The 8,250-nt window shown below is 35.6% G+C and overlaps 1 long non-coding RNA gene across 1 annotated transcript; it reads right to left on the bottom strand.

Annotated features, from left to right (window-relative positions):
* Positions 1-6,301: 6,301 nt before the first annotated feature.
* Positions 6,302-7,189, bottom strand: LOC107835386 (uncharacterized). Its single transcript, XR_001661208.1, has 3 exons — positions 7,123-7,189; positions 6,840-7,037; positions 6,302-6,676 (listed from the first exon to the last, which is right to left on the bottom strand). It is a non-coding gene; the product is annotated as an uncharacterized LOC107835386 (long non-coding RNA).
* Positions 7,190-8,250: the final 1,061 nt, after the last annotated feature.

The raw sequence follows: 8,250 nt of genomic DNA, 5'->3' as shown, positions 1-8,250 counted from the left end.
TATCTATCTATCTATCTATCTATCTATCTATCTATCTATCTATCTATCTATCTATCTATCTATCTATCTATCTATCTATCTATCTATCTATCTATCTATTCCAACAACCCTAGTTCCCAACACCGTACTTGTTTTTACGGTGGAATTTGGGCAACCCCAGCTGCCGGCGTTTTACCGTAAAATCTACGTTTTTTTTTGTTTGTTTTTTTTTACATTGTGGGGTTGCCATAATTCCACCATAAAAACACTTACGGGTAAAAATGTTTTTTGTTTTACGGTGAAACGCTGGCAGCTGGGGTTGCCGAAATTCCACTGTAAAAACAATTGCGGGTAAAAAATGTTTTCTGTTTTATGGTAAAATACCGGCAACTGCTGTTGCCAGAATTCCACCATAAAATTACAGTAAAATACTGGCTGTCAGTATTTTACCGTATTTTCTAAAATACGGTAAAGTTCTGTCAACCAAAACTTCCAGCTAAGATACCGGTAGCTGTCAACCACAGCTGCCGGTATCTTACCATATTTCCTGAAATACGGTAAGATACCGGCAGCTGTAGTTTTCCCTTAGTAAAATTGGCCATATCCTTTTGGATAATACTAGAATTGCTCTTTATTGAAGTTTCACAAATCAGATAAAAGTTTCACAAATCCCACACTTGGTTTTAAAAATTCTGCTATTAGTTGAGAATAATCTAATCCAGGTTTGAAGAGTCTAGGTGATGTAGTTTTTTAGCTAGAGTAAATTAAAGATGCTGTTGGTAGTGAAAAATTAGGTGGAATCGCCCTTTACCCAACTTCACCTTCGTCCAAGCAGCAGGGCCTCATATACAGTTCTCTAAATGTATGACGAATCTATGGTCGACATAAAATTAAATAATCCCAAATACATAATTTCATCAAATCCTCTCGTAAATGATGGTGGCGTCGGCCGTAGGAGTTTTTGTAGGAGGCAATTGGTGGATCACCAGTTCAATACCTGGTCTACCTTTGAGATTTAAGTTTGATATATCAATGGCATTATAAATGTAATTATTAAGAAATCAAAGTATCACACCAGCATTCTAATCTTTGTAAATTACTTTTGCAGTCTGGTTTATGGTTTTACATCATAGATATAAACATCAGCAAAATTTGTCATTTTGACTGATTAATTTCGTTAATTTTAGGGTAATTAGCTGCAGGCAATATTACAATATTTTTCTATGAATTTTCCAATTACTTATATTTTTGCAATAGATTTCTGTGTTTTCTACATTTCAAAATCACTTGCAATATTTGTTTATGGAGTTATTGTAATTCCATGTATTTTCTACAGTAATGAAGTGCTTTTTATATTACAGTCAGCAACCGTAACTATTTTACCATTTTTTATTGTACATTTACAGACTTATTTTGCAGTGTTGACTTACAGTAATTCCATGTAATTTCTATGGTAATAAAATGTTTTGGATTTTATGGTCAGAAACTGTTGGTATTTCACCATTTTTTACCGTGAAATTTAGAGACTTTTTGTGCAGAGTAGACTTACGGTGATTCCATGTATTTTCTATGGTAATAAAATGTTTTGGATGCGGTCAGAAACTGTTGGTATTTTAAGATTTTTTACCGTGAAATTTACAGACTTTTTTTAAAGTGTATATTCTAGGTTGATTTTGTCTGATAAATGATGATACAGCAATCTGTTGCATTTTCATATACATTTATACACTAAGATTTAAATAATTTTACTAGCTGGTCATTTTATTATACCGATAAAGTTGAAACCAGAGTTTACATGCAGCAAATAAAAAGACATACATATTTATTTCTCACTGAAGTTAAATCAGACCCAATTTCTCTTGTTGTAGGTCAGTTAGAATCATCAAAATTATTATTTGCTAAATATCACAATAATGTCAAAAAGAATATGTCAGAGAATAACTTATTAATGTCTTCAGAATCAGAAGCTTACGTACATTTCCTCAATATTTGGTAGTATTGCTTCTGACGACTTGGTTCAAACCTTTTGAACCTATTGTGACATTTACCAAATAGGAATAATTTGTGTAATTCTAACTGATCTCAAAAGAGAGAAGTTTGATTTGATCTAATTTGAAAAAATGTGTATGTCTTCTTATTCTATTTATAAACTTCTAGCTTCAACTGTGATCCCTCAGTTGTGAAAAAGCTTTTTCTAAATGACTGTATATAGGGGTTAACAACCTACATATGGAGGCCTTAGTTCTCGACGCAGTTGTTGTATGTTCAATTCCCAGCCTGGAGACCTTTGCCACATGTCTTCCCCCTTCTCTCATTACCCACTTTTCTGTCAATTCACTATCAAATAAAGGCCACTAGAGCCAATAAAACCTAAAAAAAAAAATAAAAAAAAATCTGATATGTAATTACTATTTTTTTAAAAAGCCATTTCTTGGAGGGATATACAGATTTTTTTAAAAGAGCAAAATAGGCAAATAAATGAAAAAATTCTATTAATGAAAACAGTTTATAACGCATGTAGAATCATTTTCATTGTGTAATTTTTGCCCTGAACAATCCAGTCAAATGAAAATAATCACCTTAAATATCCACTCAGGCAAGAAGGTTCTTACATAAAGGTCATTATTTCAGCACTTTCTCCCACTCTTATCTATGCTACAAACACAAAATGAAAACATGAAAAAAAAATCTAAATTGCATAAGTGTAAGTATGAAGGTTGGTCAAGAAAAAGGACAAAAGAACATCAGCAAATGGAAATAGAGATGGTTGAGAGATAGGGAAAGCTTGCAACAACAACCAAGATTACAATATTTTGAGTGTGTGTTGTAGCATTGGATGAAGGCTGACTGCAGACACTCCTGACACTCCAAAGCTTTATGTGCAATATGTTGTCTGTCAACTCCGCAGCTGAGCAGCAGAAAGATAAAACACTTCAAAAACAGTGAGGGAAAGATTGTAGTGCAGCCTTAACCCCTCACAGAAAGCCAGGGGGGAAGAACTCCTTTCAGACAATGAGCTTAATGAAACCCATAGTATGACCCAGATGCTCAGATTGTTACCTCACAAACAACAACAATGCTAAACATAAATACCACAAATTTGAGCAATTTAATGGTCTGAAAACGTTCTTCATTTGCCACATTGTTTAACGTCAATTCCTGGTTGAATTAGAAATATTTCAGTTTTTTCCTGACAGTTTAAAACCATTCTGTCTGTCTTTTCAACATGACCGGAAAGCAATAACACATTTGCCACAAGAAGGGTTGCAAAATCAATTATTCTATGTATTTGTATGTACATATATTCATAATGTCATATCTAACAGAAAATATGTATAAATGGTATAGTAAAGCAAGTAAATGGAGGAGTGGATGAGTAGAACACTAAAACAATTAAATGGAAGAAAGAAAGTTTTAGAAGTTGTTTAACCTGAATTTACCAGTCATTCAAGGTTAATCTGTTAAACCTGGGAGGTCACAGCGATAATCTCAAAAGTGTTTAAAATCTGGAAAAAAAATATTCAGTTAAGAGAAAGCTCATAATTACTGTCTTGGAGTTATTAATTATTTTCATTGTTTTAGAAATATTTCAAAAAGAAAAGGTTTCAGAACAATGCCACAAAAATTCCTATAAGACCAAATGTATTGCATTGTAATCAAAATTATAGAAATAACTAAAATCAAGTATAAAAAGCAGATATTTTAAAATATAAGTCAATGCAATAACTGCTTTAAACAGCTCAAATGAAAGCAAATACGAATGCAACTTTTATACTATTCTCTATAATAGAAATAACAATTTGTTCAGCATTAAAATGTTACCTAAAAATGACACAAAATCCTGAATGAATAGATAAAAATATAACCTTTTTTTTTGTTGTTTTGACTATTTCTTTAAAGAGCATTCAGGTGTTGATTTTCAACCAAGGCATGAAACTCCTCAATACCTTCAACAGACACCGTGAAGCACAGACGTGTCTGCATTTAAGGAAAAAAAGGCCAAAGGATTTAAAAATCAATGAATGCATACAAACCAACTCAGGCCCTGGAAGCGGTTACCAATGTAAATCGGATTAAGAAGGGAGGGAGTTAGTATTGATTGGCAGATACCTCCTGGCACAGCATAATTTGTAAAAGCTGGATTTCATGTGGCAAAACAAGAAATCACAGTGCTAAATAAAACCTGACAAAGATGTCGGTGCAGTGTGGGATTTAGGTGACTACATTTGTTCATTTGCCAGCTTTGCAGACCCTGTCCAGCTGTTACGTTTGTTACTCCCTAAGTTACATGAGCCCTTAAATATGACCTTTTTCCTCACATTTAGCCTTCTACCAAGGCCACTGAGAAAGGCCTTCACTATGACTTTAGAGGAAGGTTAAAAAAACAACAACATCTTTTTACCCTGTAGATCAGGGGTCCTCGAATCAGGTCTCAAGGTCCAGTGTCCTGCAACTTTTAGGTGTGTCCCTGGTCCAATGCACCTGAATCAAATGGCTGAACTGCCTCCTCAGTGCAGTCAAGTTCTCCAGAGTGCTGCTAATAACATTATTATTGGACTAAATAATGAGTCCAATAATTAGACACATCTAGAAGTTGCAGGACCTGGGGCCTCATGTATAAAGTGTGCATATGAACATAAAATGTGTGGCACCATATTTTACACACAAGTGGGCATTTAAGAAAATGAACATGGCGTGAGCGTTTGCGTAAATATATGCAAACATTTTACCTGCCATGAAAATGTGCGGCAGCCATGCAAACTTTTTATGTGGACAATAACAAACTGCAAAACGCCAAAACTCACCTAAATACACTGAAACCTGACTCAGTTAACAAGCATCGGATCAATGTTTTTTTATGCCATCTTTAATTGTTTAAATGTAATTGATGAAACTGAAACACATTTATCCTGAGACAATAACATAGCATGCACACAAAATAAATAAAATAAAAATAAAAGGATGTGAAAAGCTCACTCGAATGTAAATAGTAAATTTCCTCCGTTTTTGTCACATAGAGATATAAGGCATTGGTTTTTGTGCCGAAGTGCATGAACCGCATGTTATCTGTAAGATAATTTCCTTCTTACTGAAAAAGAAAACGGGGTTGTATCAGCAGATTAACTCCAATCAGGTCAGGTTTGATTATTTTAAAGTTGATCAAGATGTACATAGACAATCACACGTAGCTGCTCAAAGGTGCATAATTATGGAAAGCTTTGGCTCTGATGGAGAACATCGCCAATAGAAGGATTCAAAGGAAGCGTTTGTTCAGAGATCATATTGATCTGCTGGGAAATGTTGATGATGGTTTATTGTCCTTCAGCGCGTTACCAGTGCAGCTGGAGCTGCTGATAGATCAGACAGTCATTCTTCAGTCGAGCCATGCCAGCCTTATGAATGTACCTTTATGGACAGAAAGCATCTATATTCTGCAAATTTGCAATTATACACATGATTCCTCTATTTAGAATAAATGTCCACATACCCAGCTCACCGTAAAGGACTCTCTGGCACGCTGTCTTTAAGTCTGCTGTTCAAACAAGCATTTCCACTTGGATCTCTCGATTTTGTTGTTTTGTTGTTTTTTTTCTATTTGGAATTTTTTCTTTAAAATGTAATTTTTATTTTTTGTGAGGTGACATGGTGTGCCCTGAAAGCACCTTATAAATAAAATATATAATTATTATTATAAATACTGATACTACTACAAGAAAGGACCATTACCATGGTTATTGCTTCTCTTGGTGGCAGTCTTCCAGGTATTTATACAAATTTATATATGTATTTATGGGAGGCGACAGGGTGGACCAGCAGCTGCCCTATTTCCCTCTAACTGGGATGTATAAAGGAAAGGTGTGCAGGTATGTGCGTACATATGGCTTTATGAATCAGAATTTTTTTTGTGCACCACACTTGTCTAAATTTGTCCGTGTGAAAGCTGCACACTCTTTTATAAATGAAGCCCCTGGAGTTGAAAAGTTCTTATAAACTTCATAACATGTAAAGTGTTTTGATCAATGAACTGTTTATTTAGATGCATGTGAAGACGTGTCGAAGTACTGGGTTATCAACATCAGAACCAGGGATTCTTTGTAAACTCTTCTTGAGTTTATGAAGTCAGCCTGTCATACAACAACAAAGTATCTTCAGAGACTTCTTATGATCTGCTGAAATATAGACAGCTACCTGTCTTGCCCACCACCATCAGCCTCTACAACAAGTCTGAAGAAGACCATTATTGTTACGCTTATTATGGAATCATTCCAGCCCAAATCTCAACACAGTAGTGTCCAAACATACGTGACGAGCTGTGTGGTATGTAGCAAAATAATGTATGTAGCAAGTGTCGCAACAGTGGACTGGCTGGTGTTAATATAACACATTATTTCACATTTGAATTGCTTCAAACTGTAGTTGTTCTAATGTAAGAGAAAAGACAGAACACCTACTACTGGGTCAGACCAAAGAGGACATCCACAAGGCTCTCTGCAATATAATAATATAATACTATTGTGGAAACGAGTTCCAGCAACTTGAAATCCGTAAGGTACCTGATCTCCAGCATCATTTCCAGGGTAGTGGATCTCAGCGGCCATTAAAGGTGCAGAAGTCTTTGGTCTCTGAGCGGAGCAGCCTTTGCACTGGAAAAATCTGGTAACAGATCGCTCCTCAGGGTTCCAGATGGCATTGTATGCTATATAAAAAATTATAAAGCAAGTCATTTTTCAAAAGTTTCAGAATAACAGAAAAGAAACTAAATTATCAAAAGTTCTCAAATTTTCTTATTTAGTTACATTTGAGTAGAAGTTATTTATCTGTAAGTCTAGACTGTTTTCATCAGCTATGCTGTTACTCACAAGTTAAACTCTGATCACAGTAGGGCTTCAGAGCGCCCCTCAAGGCCTTTAGAGACGAGGGGCTTTGAACTACCAGCATCCAGTTGTCTGAGACTGGTGGGGGAGGTACACACCGACAGTGGCAGGTGTGGGCCCCGGCATTACATCTGAGTTCTCTTAGAACAGCTAGATGGTTTTTATTACACACATCATGCTGGACTGAGACCAAAAAGCAGAACAAACATTTAGGCTAATGGCATTGCTTTGGTTTAAAAGACTGACAAGAACAAAACCGTTAAAGTACCAAGTGCATCAGGAAGTAGTTCTTTTCCATAGAGAGAACAGTAAAGTTCGAAAGAACATGATTTCTGTGGGTACAGAATAAAAGTCAGTGTTAGACATTATTGTTTGACCAAAAGCTGAAGCCCAATAGTTTCTTACTTACCTTTAATACTTTAGAGGCTTTTATAAATCTTCTGAGTTTTTGCCTATAAGATCTTCGTACTTTTACAGCTTAATTGAGAAAAAAAGGATTAATTTACACTTTATTTTTTTAAAACTTTTTCAGTTATTTTTGACATGCTGCAAATGAACTTCAAGGCTAAATCTTGCCAGAGGGTGACCCATTCTTGACTTCCTAGTATTTTTATAAAATTACAGTTGAGAAATTGTGGCACATTCTCAGGGAGGTTCAAATCTGGGGAGGCCCCTGACCTTGACAGGTCTAAAGTATTGGTGTTTTGGAGTCTCAATATTAAAGGCGGCATATTCACAAGACAGGGCTTGAAACTGGCATATGTCACTTTCCACACAAAGGTTGTAATCTACAAAAACCGGGAGAACATGACTCATGACCTCTGACCCCGACGGACATTGGTTTTGAAGACAGGCAAAACTGGTGACCCAGATGGTGAGGTGGGGAATTGAAACCACACTGCATCATGATTCCTCTGACATTTCATTTAACTTCATATTAAACTTATTAATAGATCACCTTTCTCATAAGTTTTTAAAATCAGAAATGTTATTTATGTTTCTAGTGATGAGCCTTAACTTTAAGGATCACTAAAAAAAGGCCTATTAATCAAATCAATCTTAAACTCTGCTCAATTCATCAAAGTGTTTTCACTATAGCATTATTCACTCTGGCTGATCACCAGGGTGATGTGCACCATAGATTAACACATAAAATGTGACCAGTTGTCAGAATCAGACAGACAGCTGTAAATATGGGAATGCTGTGGTGACACTTGTGCATAATGCTGCATGATGGATGCATTGGCAACTGGGAGAATCAGGAAGGAAACTATAACTATTAGAACCTGATGTAATGATGCAGTCTTCCACTATAACCTGCAGGGAACAGGAACAACACCCTTTGTTTTGGATTCTTCAGTGGCAGAATTCACTCACATTCAATCACTAGGTGCTC

Source organism: Poecilia formosa, unplaced genomic scaffold (assembly GCF_000485575.1).
Source record: "Poecilia formosa unplaced genomic scaffold, Poecilia_formosa-5.1.2 Scaffold2250, whole genome shotgun sequence".
NCBI lineage: Eukaryota > Metazoa > Chordata > Actinopteri > Cyprinodontiformes > Poeciliidae > Poecilia > Poecilia formosa.
The sequence above is the reverse complement of the archived record's forward strand: the minus strand, read 5'-3'. Positions and strand labels throughout refer to the sequence as shown.